Source organism: Rana temporaria, chromosome 10 (assembly GCF_905171775.1).
Source record: "Rana temporaria chromosome 10, aRanTem1.1, whole genome shotgun sequence".
NCBI lineage: Eukaryota > Metazoa > Chordata > Amphibia > Anura > Ranidae > Rana > Rana temporaria.
The window spans coordinates 61940429-61951323 of NC_053498.1; the positions used below are offsets into that span (position 1 = coordinate 61940429).

General features: G+C 40.6%; 1 non-coding gene across 1 annotated transcript; it reads left to right on the forward strand.

Moving 5' to 3' along the window:
* Window positions 1–4188: 4188 nt before the first annotated feature.
* On the forward strand, window positions 4189–4352 carry LOC120916688. The gene has a single exon (XR_005744095.1). It is a non-coding gene; the product is annotated as a U1 spliceosomal RNA (small nuclear RNA).
* The last annotated feature ends 6543 nt before the right edge of the window (window positions 4353–10895 follow it).

Genomic DNA, 10895 nt, shown 5'->3' on the forward strand with positions numbered 1-10895 from the left:
TTCAGAGTTCCTTTTTATGACAATGAGTTGAAAAGAAAACCTAGCAAATCCTAAACTATCAGCTGAGTGTAGTATGATCAAAAAATAAATTGATTAATGCATAACAGCTTTTTAGAAATATTTAACCTAAAATCATCATTCTCTCTGCTGGCTTCACAATACATTTTGCACCAATGTAACATTTTTCTTGAAAACTCCATAAGGGACAATGACATCCTTCATTACCATTCTACCCACCTCGTAGACATTATTCTTGTGTCTGTAAAAAATGTTTACCTAAAGGATTCTCTGTAGATTTCTTCTTATCTCATTCCAGGTCCAGTTTTTCCCTGCAAAGCTCTGGAGGATGTATGTCCTGATGGTACTTCTATGCTCATTGAAGCACAAATGTATTTTCTGAGTCGACGTTGACATTTAATCGTGTAGACCAATAGTGCAGCAAGTGAGTCATCCTTTAATGGTTAATAGTCCCATTTGTATTAATGGGGTTTACTCAATATCGGTGTTAATAATGTAGAACTAACCATAAGGAGAATGTCATTTTTAAAGATTTGTTTCAATTGGTGGTGAAAGATATGTCAGTGCTTAAGAATTGTAGGTCACAGTGTGCTGTAGTAGATCAATGACTTCTGTAAAGGAAAGCGAAGCATCTCAGGTCTTGGGTCGCTCAGGGAACTATGTCTGCAGGTCAGGTAATGTCTCTTTGACTTGCATTGACCATCACACCAGACTTGTTATTCGTACCAGCCATAGACTGAATTTCTCTCTATTTCTTTTTTTTTATTGTTATGCTGCCGTCTTCTGGAAATAAATAAAGAAAGAGCCTTTTATACACTAATTGCTCTGCAACTCTGCAGGGTGTTCAGATATCTGTGATAAGGATGGCTGGACTCAGCCTTTCTGATGCTGCTAGGAAATTATTTCATCTGCTTGCTTCAGCGGAGGACGATATAACCAAAGAAAATCATTGCTGTGCCATTTCCATTCAGGAGTTAAGTTTCCTTTAGTCAATACTGTCAATTTAAGCTCTGCTTGTCAGGTCTTAGGTGTAAGACTGTTGCACAGTACCTCACATCTGAATACTTTACTATGTGGCTGTATGCTCTAGTCACTGAAATGTTATTGTTTTACAGCAAGTGATAAGGGGTGGCATTTTTTAAACGTATGGTCTTGGTTTTTAAACCATTCCAATTATGTAAAAAGTGGTGTTTCATGACGATAACGCCAAACTCTTCAAAAGACCACCAGGGAGCACTCCGTAGCCACAAGGATGAGCTTAATTGAAGGTGTTGTTTCTCCATAGATATAGTACAGTGAGTGAGTACGGTCACCCTATGACAAGAAGTGTGTTAATGGTACTGTAGGATCACCAAGTGAAGAGAAAACAAATAATATAATGCAACCACCACATCTAAAGACCAGTTAGCTGCAAAACATCACATTTTGTTTTCATGTTCTATGTATTTCGAATGTGTATTTAGCTACTTGGGTTGTGTTCAGTTTTTAATTCTCTATAGAGGAAAATTATTCTGGTTTTCGGCCCAGTTTCAAAAAGTAAGTGACTCAATAAAAAATGCATGGCAGTGTCAGCAGATGCTGTGAATGTAGTTAGCCACTACTGGTAGTCAGATTTGGTGCCAGTGAATCATTGAATAATGGCCAGCTGGTCAGATTAATTACTAGATAAGACAAGAGCTGAATGGCCCAGATGTAATTGGTGGTAGTTACAGCCAACACAGGGAATTCATGCATGAACCAACATATTGCACAAGCCTTTTTTGCTTCCTTTACTTTATCCATTATACTAGAGGTTTTTAGAAGTAACCTTCCATCTATTCTTCCCTTCTTTCATTTTTCCCTCATCCATCCAAAGCTTGTGCGGTTTGTGACTTCAAAATGTCTCACTTTTTTCCCAGAGATGCGAGCTAACAGTAACTTGCAAGTGTTTTGCTTGTGTCTATCTATTAAGGTTCCTGCGGTAAAACCAATGAAGCTTAGACTTCTCTAGTGTATCAATGCTTTACTAAACAGAAAGAAAAAAAACTGCACTTACAACTGTAGGATACACAATACAACATAACTCATAGCTTACAAAAATATGCCTACAAATATAAGCAATAAGTTAACTAAACAGGTACTCAACTTAAGGTTTAATATGTAATGTCCGTCATGGTTCCTTGCTGAGTCCAACGCATAACATCTCCAAAGTTATCAGCTTCCGGCAGCCATGTGTTGCTCCATCGTCCTTGCAAAAAATCCAACTGGTTTATTTTTGCATATCAATGGGGAGGGGAGGGGGGGGGGTCTGGTTTCCCTGAAAACATATGCTCTTAAAAATCTAACTCTATCGTATTCCTAAAGTGACTAATTGCTTAATAGCCACAGCAACACAACAAGCAAAGATATTAACTTTTTTTCAATATGAGCATTGTTCCTGTACTTTGTTTTCTTCTATCAAAGTATCTACATATGTATGGTATTTAAAATTATCAGTGAAACTGATTTAGATGCAATACATCAAGATCCAGTGAAATCTCCAATCAAATTAAAGCTTTAAGCCAGCCATAGATGGTTCGAAGCTCGGATGGTTCAGCAGGGACCGGCAGAGATTCAAACAATCTATGGGCATGTTGATTGTGCCTGTTGATTCATTGGTCGACTTGGGTACAACAAGCATGCCAGATTTTTACATGTGATTATTACCAGTGGCAATTTTTCACAAAATTTTCACCAAGTTGTAGAGCTAACCTTTTCTATTTTAAAAGATATGTGCAGAGCTAAAGTGAAAAATATCAGTATATCTACAGGGTAATCGTGTGTTTAAATCAACCAGTGGAAGTCAGTGTACCTTAAAAGATCATAAATAATAATTAAAAAAAAAAAGGTAAATATGAACATAAATATGTAAATCTCACACTGATGTGTAAATAAACAGTGATCTGAAATTCATATCTTGTGACAAAAAATGTATAACCACAAAAGGGAGAAAAGAAAAGGTGAAGAAAAAATCTAATTAAGTCCACATAGGTGAAAAACAAGTGGTCAAATAGAATCCCAAAAAAGGGAGGGTAAGTTCCAAAGGCTTTGGCAAGGATTACACAGGGATCATGACAGGTCACCTGTGGCCAGCTGACAAGTGCACCCCATTGGGGTCAGGGATGCACCACAGGGTAGTGAACCCTATAGCCGACTGCTGCTATCAGAGAGGAAGCGTGAACCCAAGATCGCCAAGGGCGCGGAGTCTAAGGCCCTCATACACACGAGTTTCATGTCTTCTTTTTCCTCGACGCGAATGGAGAAACTTGCCTTGTCGAGTTCCTCGACAGCCTAACAAGGAACTCGACGAGGAAAACTATGTGTTTCGCCCGTCGAGTTCCTCGGTCATGTGTACGAGGCTTAAGACCCAGCTTTGTGTTCACCAGAGCCTCTAGTGGTGAGGATGGCCTTCGCCACAGCTGGATCCAGGTCGCGACCCCTGGGATCCCCTAGGTCACGCTCTGCAGAGAGAGAGGGGAAGCAGCAAGCAGGACAAAAGGTAGTGATGGGTAAGCCGAGGTCAGGGCAACAGGCAGACAAGGGCAACCAAGGGACAGGCAAAAGGTCAAGGGCACAGGCAAACAGGAGAAGTCAGGGACGAGCCAAAAACGGTACACAGGAAGGTAATCGTAGCACACTGCAGACAGGAACTTAAGAAAACAACACTGTTAAACAGCACTACAGGCCTGTAGTGCAACAGTTAATATAGACTTCCTAGGATGGCCTGGGTGGGGCCATACAGGAAGGAGAGGAGATAAGAAGGTAACCAGAACAGAGTCAGGCCTCTAATGGACAGATGGAAACAGGTAAGCATATCTATGACAAATCACGTGTGTAGAGGAGACAACCACCACCAACTTTGAAAAGGCTCACGAAACATGTGGACTCAATAAGGCTTATGCCCAATGAGTCAAAAAGGCTTGAGGTGAATATACACCAATAAGATGGAGCTTCCACTCCACTTAATCCCGGCCACAATAGGAGATGATCCCTCTATCCCTTTCATGGCTCAATGTTGTAATAACGGGTCAGGACTGGCAGCCTCAAATCAAAGGATGGACCACATTTTCCTTATACACTCAAATGGTATAGCCAAAAAGAGACAAATGCTCCACATAGTGCAAAACCGGTGTAAATGTTTTTTATTATAAAATACTTACCTGGCAGGGGAGACACCTTGATCATGAAGGTGGTTCTCCCAGGGTGAGGCTCGGCCATTGCACTACGGATGTGCTGACCCCTGCGATTTCCCCAAATGCGGGAAACTCGACTACATAATTTGTGGTAGTGGGGGACTGCGTTTGCGCTTTTCCCTGTTTAAAAAAATAAATTAAAAAAAATGTATTACAAAAAGCAGAAACACTCACATTTCCATGAATAAGAATCAAAGTAATGCAATGACATCAGACTGACGTGTTTGATCTTAACAGACAACCAGATGAATATCCTGGAGGAGCTTTTCATTGAGGGGAAGCCCTACGATTCAGGTGACATATTTAGTCTAATATCTACCACATATGCTACTCGTTTTATACATACCCCCTTCCAGACAAAATCTTGTTTTTACCTCCACCATGTGAAGAGTGAATATATTAAAACATTTTACTCTATGGTCTATTTGGAATTTGTAAAACTATGCACCAGCTGGTAACACAAGACATAGTAATCTCAGTGCAGCTGAAAAACTAGCTTTGAAGGACCTTAAAAAGAATATCAACATAATTATTAGATGGAGGGGTGGTAATAGAAAATTGGGAGGATTACCTGAATGAAGCATGTAGGTTATTGTTTGATGATAATACTTATCAAAAATAAAAAAAGTGACCCATAGCCAGCCTTTAAGGTTAAACTAGATACTAGGTAGATGAGGCCTACAAATTAGGGGTCATTAACAAAGCGGAAAGGGGGTTCATTGTGAGAGAATACTATAAGAAGCCATACTTTTATCATATACCAAAAGTGCAGGAATTAAAGCCCTGAACCACGTTTTGTTTGCATCTGATTACCTACATCCCATCAGCCCTTGTTTATTAGTGACAGTACAAAATTTGCATTGGAGCACAATTTTTTGAATTTTTTAGATTCCTACTATTTACAGAATTCAGGTACAGCTATGGGTGCACATTTTGACCCATGTTAAGCAAATTTGTTCATAGGATTTTGGGAGGAAAAGTTTATCTAGAGTGCCAATCCTTTTAGTAAAACATCTTATGTATTATGGATGGTATTTTGATGACTTTATTGTCATCTGGGAGAGCACCCCAATTACTGTTTTAACCTTTGTTGACAATTGCAGCAAAAATCTCTATAGCTTAAAATGTACCCATGTTACCGATCCAAAGAGTTTGGTGTTCCTAGACCTGGTATTATCATGGGAGGAGGATGGGAACATTGTATCAAAAACTGCTGGTAACTCGTATTTGCATAAAAACAGTTGTCACTTGGCTAGTTGAAAGTACAACATACCCTTTAGCTAATTTAATAGACTAAATTGTACTAACACTACAAATTACCAAGAACAGGGTCAAATCCTTCTTAAAAGTAAGGAGTATGATAGGGAACAATATACAGGAGGCATTTGAAAAAAAATTAGAACACAGATAGGGCACCCAAAACAACAACCCCAAAGATTACTTTTATTTCTGGGTATAACGACCATCATTTGGCGATTAAAGGTATTTTAAAGCCCTGTACACACGATCGGTCCATCCGATGAAAACGATCTGATGGACCGTTTTCACCGGTTAACCGATGAAGCTGACTGATGGTCAGTCGTGCCTATACACCATCGGTTAAAAAAACGATCATGTCAGAACGCGGTGACGTAAAACACAACAACGTGCTTAAAAAAACTAAGTTCAATGCTTCCAAGCATGCGTCGACTTGATTCTGAGCATACATGGATTTTTAACTGATGGACGTGCCTACAAACGATAATTTTTTTTCTATCGGTTAGGTATCCATCGGTTAAATTTAAAACAAAATTGCTTTTTTTAACCTATGGATAAATAACCGATGGGGCCCACACACGATCGGTTTGGTCCGATGAAAACGGTCCATCAGACCGTTCTCATCAGTTTGACCGATCCTGTGTAAGCGGCATAAGAAAACATTGGCCGATTTTGTTGCAGGATTTGGCCCTGGGAAAAATACTCCCCCAGAGGCCAAATACAATTTTTAAAAGAGAAACCAATATTGAAAACCGTTTTGCACTGAGTAAAGTCAGGAACCAGAAATTAAAGATTAATAATATTCCTGTTCTTTTTAATATTCAGGGTTCATATAAGTGTAAGAAACCAAATATCCCATTAACTGGTTAACGCCCGCCGCATGTACATATACGTCCACAGAATGGCACGTACAGGCATATGGGCGTACATGTACGTCCCTGCCTTTCCGCGGGTCGGGGGTCCGATTGGGACCCCCCCCGGTACATGCGGTGGTCGGTAACCCACGGGGAGCGATCCGGGACGACGGCGCGGCTATTCGTTTATAGCCGCCCCGTCGCGATCGCTCCCTGGAGCTGAAGAACGGGGAGAGCTGTATGTAAACACGGCTTCCTCATGCTTCACTGTGGCGGCTGCATCGATCAAGTGATCCCTTTTATAGGGAGACTCGATCGATGACGTCAGTCCTACGGCCACACCCCCCATCAGTTGTAAACACACACTAGGTGAACCCCAACTCCTACAGCGCCCCCTGTGGTTAACTCCCAAACTGCAACTGTCATTTTCACAATAAACAATGCAATTTAAATGCATTTTTTGCTGTGAAAATGACAATGGTCCCAAAAATGTGTCAAAATTGTCCGAAGTGTCCGCCATAATGTCGCAGTCACGAAAAAAATTGCTGATCACCGCCATTAGTAGTAAAAAAAAAAATAATTAATAAAAATGCAATAAAACTATCCCCTATTTTGTAAACGCTCTAAATTGTGCGCAAACCAACCGATAAACGCTTATTGCAATTTTTTTTTACCAAAAATAGATAGAAGAATACGTATAGGCCTAAACTGAGGAAAAAAAATTATATATGTTTTTGGGGGATATTTATTATAGCAAAAAGTAAAAAATATTGCATTTTTTTCAAAATTGTTGCTCTATTTTTGTTTATAGCACAAAAAATAAAAACCGCAGAGGTGATCAAATACCACCAAAATAAAGCTCTATTTGTGGGGAAAAAAAGGACGCCAATTTTGTTTTTGGAGCCACGTCGCACGACCGCGCAATTGTCTGTTAAAGCGACGCAGTGCCGAATCGCAAAACCTGGCCTGGGCATTTAGCAACAAAATGGTCCGGGGCTTAAGTGGTTAAAGCAGAGCTCTAGCCTTTATAAAAAAAGTCAGCAGCTACAAATACTGTAGCTGCTGACTTTTAATATAAGGACACTTACCTGTCCAGATATCCCACGATGTCGGCACCCCTAGCTGATTCGTCCATCAGTTTCATCCAGCAGGCACCGACATGCTTATTAAGGGAAACAGGAAGTGGCTTTACAGCCTGTTTCCTACTGCGCATGCACGAGTTGCACTGCACTTTCTGAACGGTCCCGCTGTCTTTTGGGACCCGTGCATCTCCCAGAAGGCAGCGGGGGGAGGAGAAGGGGCCAGAAATGTTGTAGATCACTGCGATTGTTGTACCTGGTTTTAATAGGTATTCCTTTCCTCCTCCTCAAAAATTGTCGTGGCGTCCTTAACAACTGATGAGTCATCAGCTGTCAATGGGTTTCCCCACTGACAACTGAATAATGAAAAAAAAAATGCCTGTTAAAAAATAAAGAAAAAAATGGCATGGGGTCACCCCCAGTCCATATCAGGATCTTAGGGTCTGATACGGATTTGGAGGGGAACCCCATGCCAAAAATAAAAAATGTTGGTGCCCTAAAAATCCTTACCAGACCCTTATCTGGGCATGCAGCATGGCAAGTCAGGAAAGGAGGGGCAAGCTAGCGCCCTCCCCCTCCTGAACCATATCAGGCCACATGCGCTGAAGATGGGGGGTGGGTGCTTTGGGGCAGGGGGCTTTGCCACCCCAAAGCACCTTGTCCCTTTGTTGATGGGGACAAGGGCCTCATCCCCACAACCCCCCCTACAACTATATGTATGAGAGGTACCGATGTAGGATCCAAGGGAAGACCTTTTCCATCATAAGCAACATTATATATCTATCTATCTATATATATATATATATATATATATATATATATATATATATATATGGAACTTTGAATATATTGGGAACTTTGTGGAAGATATAATGTAATATACAAAGAAATAAAAAGGATTGTAATAACCAGATATTAGAAAAAAAAATCACTCCTGAGACATTGAAAATTGAAAGTTAGATTCATACCAAGTGGGTGACCTCCCTTACTGTGTTTCTCCTGGGGTCTTTCACCTGGAGGGCACTGATGAATGGCATACACGTGATTGCAGTTATTGCTTTTAAAATTCAGTTTACTTTGGAATCTAGATGCATATACCCACCTCTCTCCTGAAGAAGTGAACTATGTTAACAAAACACATATAGCCAGATTCACGTAGATGTGCCTAACTTTAGGCCTACGTAGCGCATCTCATATACGCTATGCCACCGTAAGTTAGAAAGGCAAGTACAGTATTCACAAAGAACTTGCGTCCTAAGTTACGGCGGTGTAGTGTAAATGGGCCGGCGTAAGCGTGCGTAATTTAAAGTAGGCTGTAGTGGTCGTGTTGTATGGTAATGAATTGTGACCTCACGTAAATGACGCGCCTAACGAACGGCGCATGCGCCGTCCGTGAACGTATCCCAGTGCGCATGCTCAAAATCACGTCGCAAATAGTCAATGCTTTCGACGTGAATGTAAACCTGCGCCCAGCCCCATTCTGAATCGGCTTGCGCAAACGACGTGAAATTCGCCGGCTGTCCCGACGTCCATACTTAACATTGGCTGCGCCATCTTTTTGATGGTTTATCTTTACGCCTGAAAACGCCTTACGTAAACGGCGTATCTTTCTGCGATGGGCGTGCGTACGTTCGTGAGGCGTATCTTGCTCATTTGCATATTCTCAGCGTAAATTGCTGTGCATGCCCCTAGCAGCCAGCGTAAATATGCAGCTAAGATACGACGGCGTAGGAGACTTACGCCGATCGTATCTTAGCAACAGAGAAGCGTATCTCAATTTAAGCATACGCTTAAAGATACGACGGCGCGGATTCGAACTTAAGCCGTCGTGAAGTCTCTATGAATCCGGCTAATTGAGAATAATTGCAGCCTCCCCATCATAGGTGGAAAAAAATAACTATTCTTAACAGACATTCTATTTGTATAGACAATTTTAAACTAAAAAATGTTTTTGTTTGTTTCAATTATGGGTGTGGCACGCCCAAACCCTTCTCCCTTTCCATAACACATAAGATGGCAGAAATTGCTGCTCTTAGGCCCTGTACACACGACAGAGGAACTCGACGTGCTTGGCACGTCGAGTTCCTCGTCGAGTTTTGGGATGAAGCCGCCGAGGAGCTCGGCGGGCCGCCTTCTCCCATAGAACAACGAGAAAATAGAGAACATGTTCTCTATTTTCTCGTCGAGCTCCTCGGCGGCTCCATCGAGCCAAAACTGTACAGACGACAGAGTTTCTCGGCAGAATCCGGGTTTTGACCGAGTTTCTCGGTGAATTCTGCCGAGAAACTCTGTCGTGTGTACGGGGCCTTAAACCCTTTTACAGGAAGCTGAGCCAGTGAAGGAGGCTGTTTTAGAGGTAAATTCAGAGGGATAATTGGGAAGCCCAATGACACAATAAATGTGTAGAGATTGGTTGATCCCTAACAAGCTTTATTTTACCACATTGGACAAATCATCTGCTTTTATTGCATTTCTAGCCTAGAATTTATTCAGCATACAGAATCAAGTTTCACAGCAAAGCTAGCTGAAAGGTTGATTTTGTCCTCTCAAAGCACAGATTAGTTAAACATTCTTATGGAGTATATTTCTGAGGTTTATCATTGTGCTTATATTTTCAAACTTCTGTATTTTAGCAAGATGTTTATCTCTGTAACTTTAGACTGTGCTATTAAAGTTAACCTTTCCATTTTCTATGTTCTCCTCCACTCTGCAAGCTGCGCAGTCTAAACAGACTAAATAGCACCGTTTCTAATATGAACATTTCAGCAGGGAAAAAGTGGTTCTCAGGGAACTTGAACAGAGTTTTTATTTACTCATTATGTATTGATGAGTTTTTTTTATATACTGATTAGTTCAGATATAGCAGGGTTTTTTGAAAAAATTGCCCAAGGAAATGGTTGCTCTAAAGGGGGTGTAAAGGTTTGTTTTTTATTTTCAAAATAGGTTCCTTTAACCACTTCATTACTGGGCACTTAAACCACCTTCGTGCCCAGACCAATTTTCAGCCTTCAGCCCTGACGCATTTTTTCGTTTTTTTTCCATAAATAGAGTTTTCCTATGGTGGTATTTGATCACCTCTGCGGTTTTTATTTTTTGCGCTATATACAAAAAAAGACAGAATTTTTTTGAAAAAAAAACCTAAATTTTTTACTTATTTTTTTTTTTTACTTATAATAATATCCCCAATTTAAAAAAAAATGTAAAACATTTCCTTGGTTTAGGCCAAAACGTATTCTTCTTTTGTTAAAAAAAATCGTAATAAGTGTATATTGATTGGTTAGCGCAAAAGTTATAGCGCCTACAAAATAGGGGATAGATTTATGATTTTATTTTTTTTACTACTAATGGCGGCGATCTGTGATTTTTTTTGTCAGGCCTGCGATATTGTGGCGGACATATCGGACGCTTTTGACACAATTTTGGGACCATTCACATTTATACAGCGATCAGTGCTATAAAAATGCACTAATTACTGT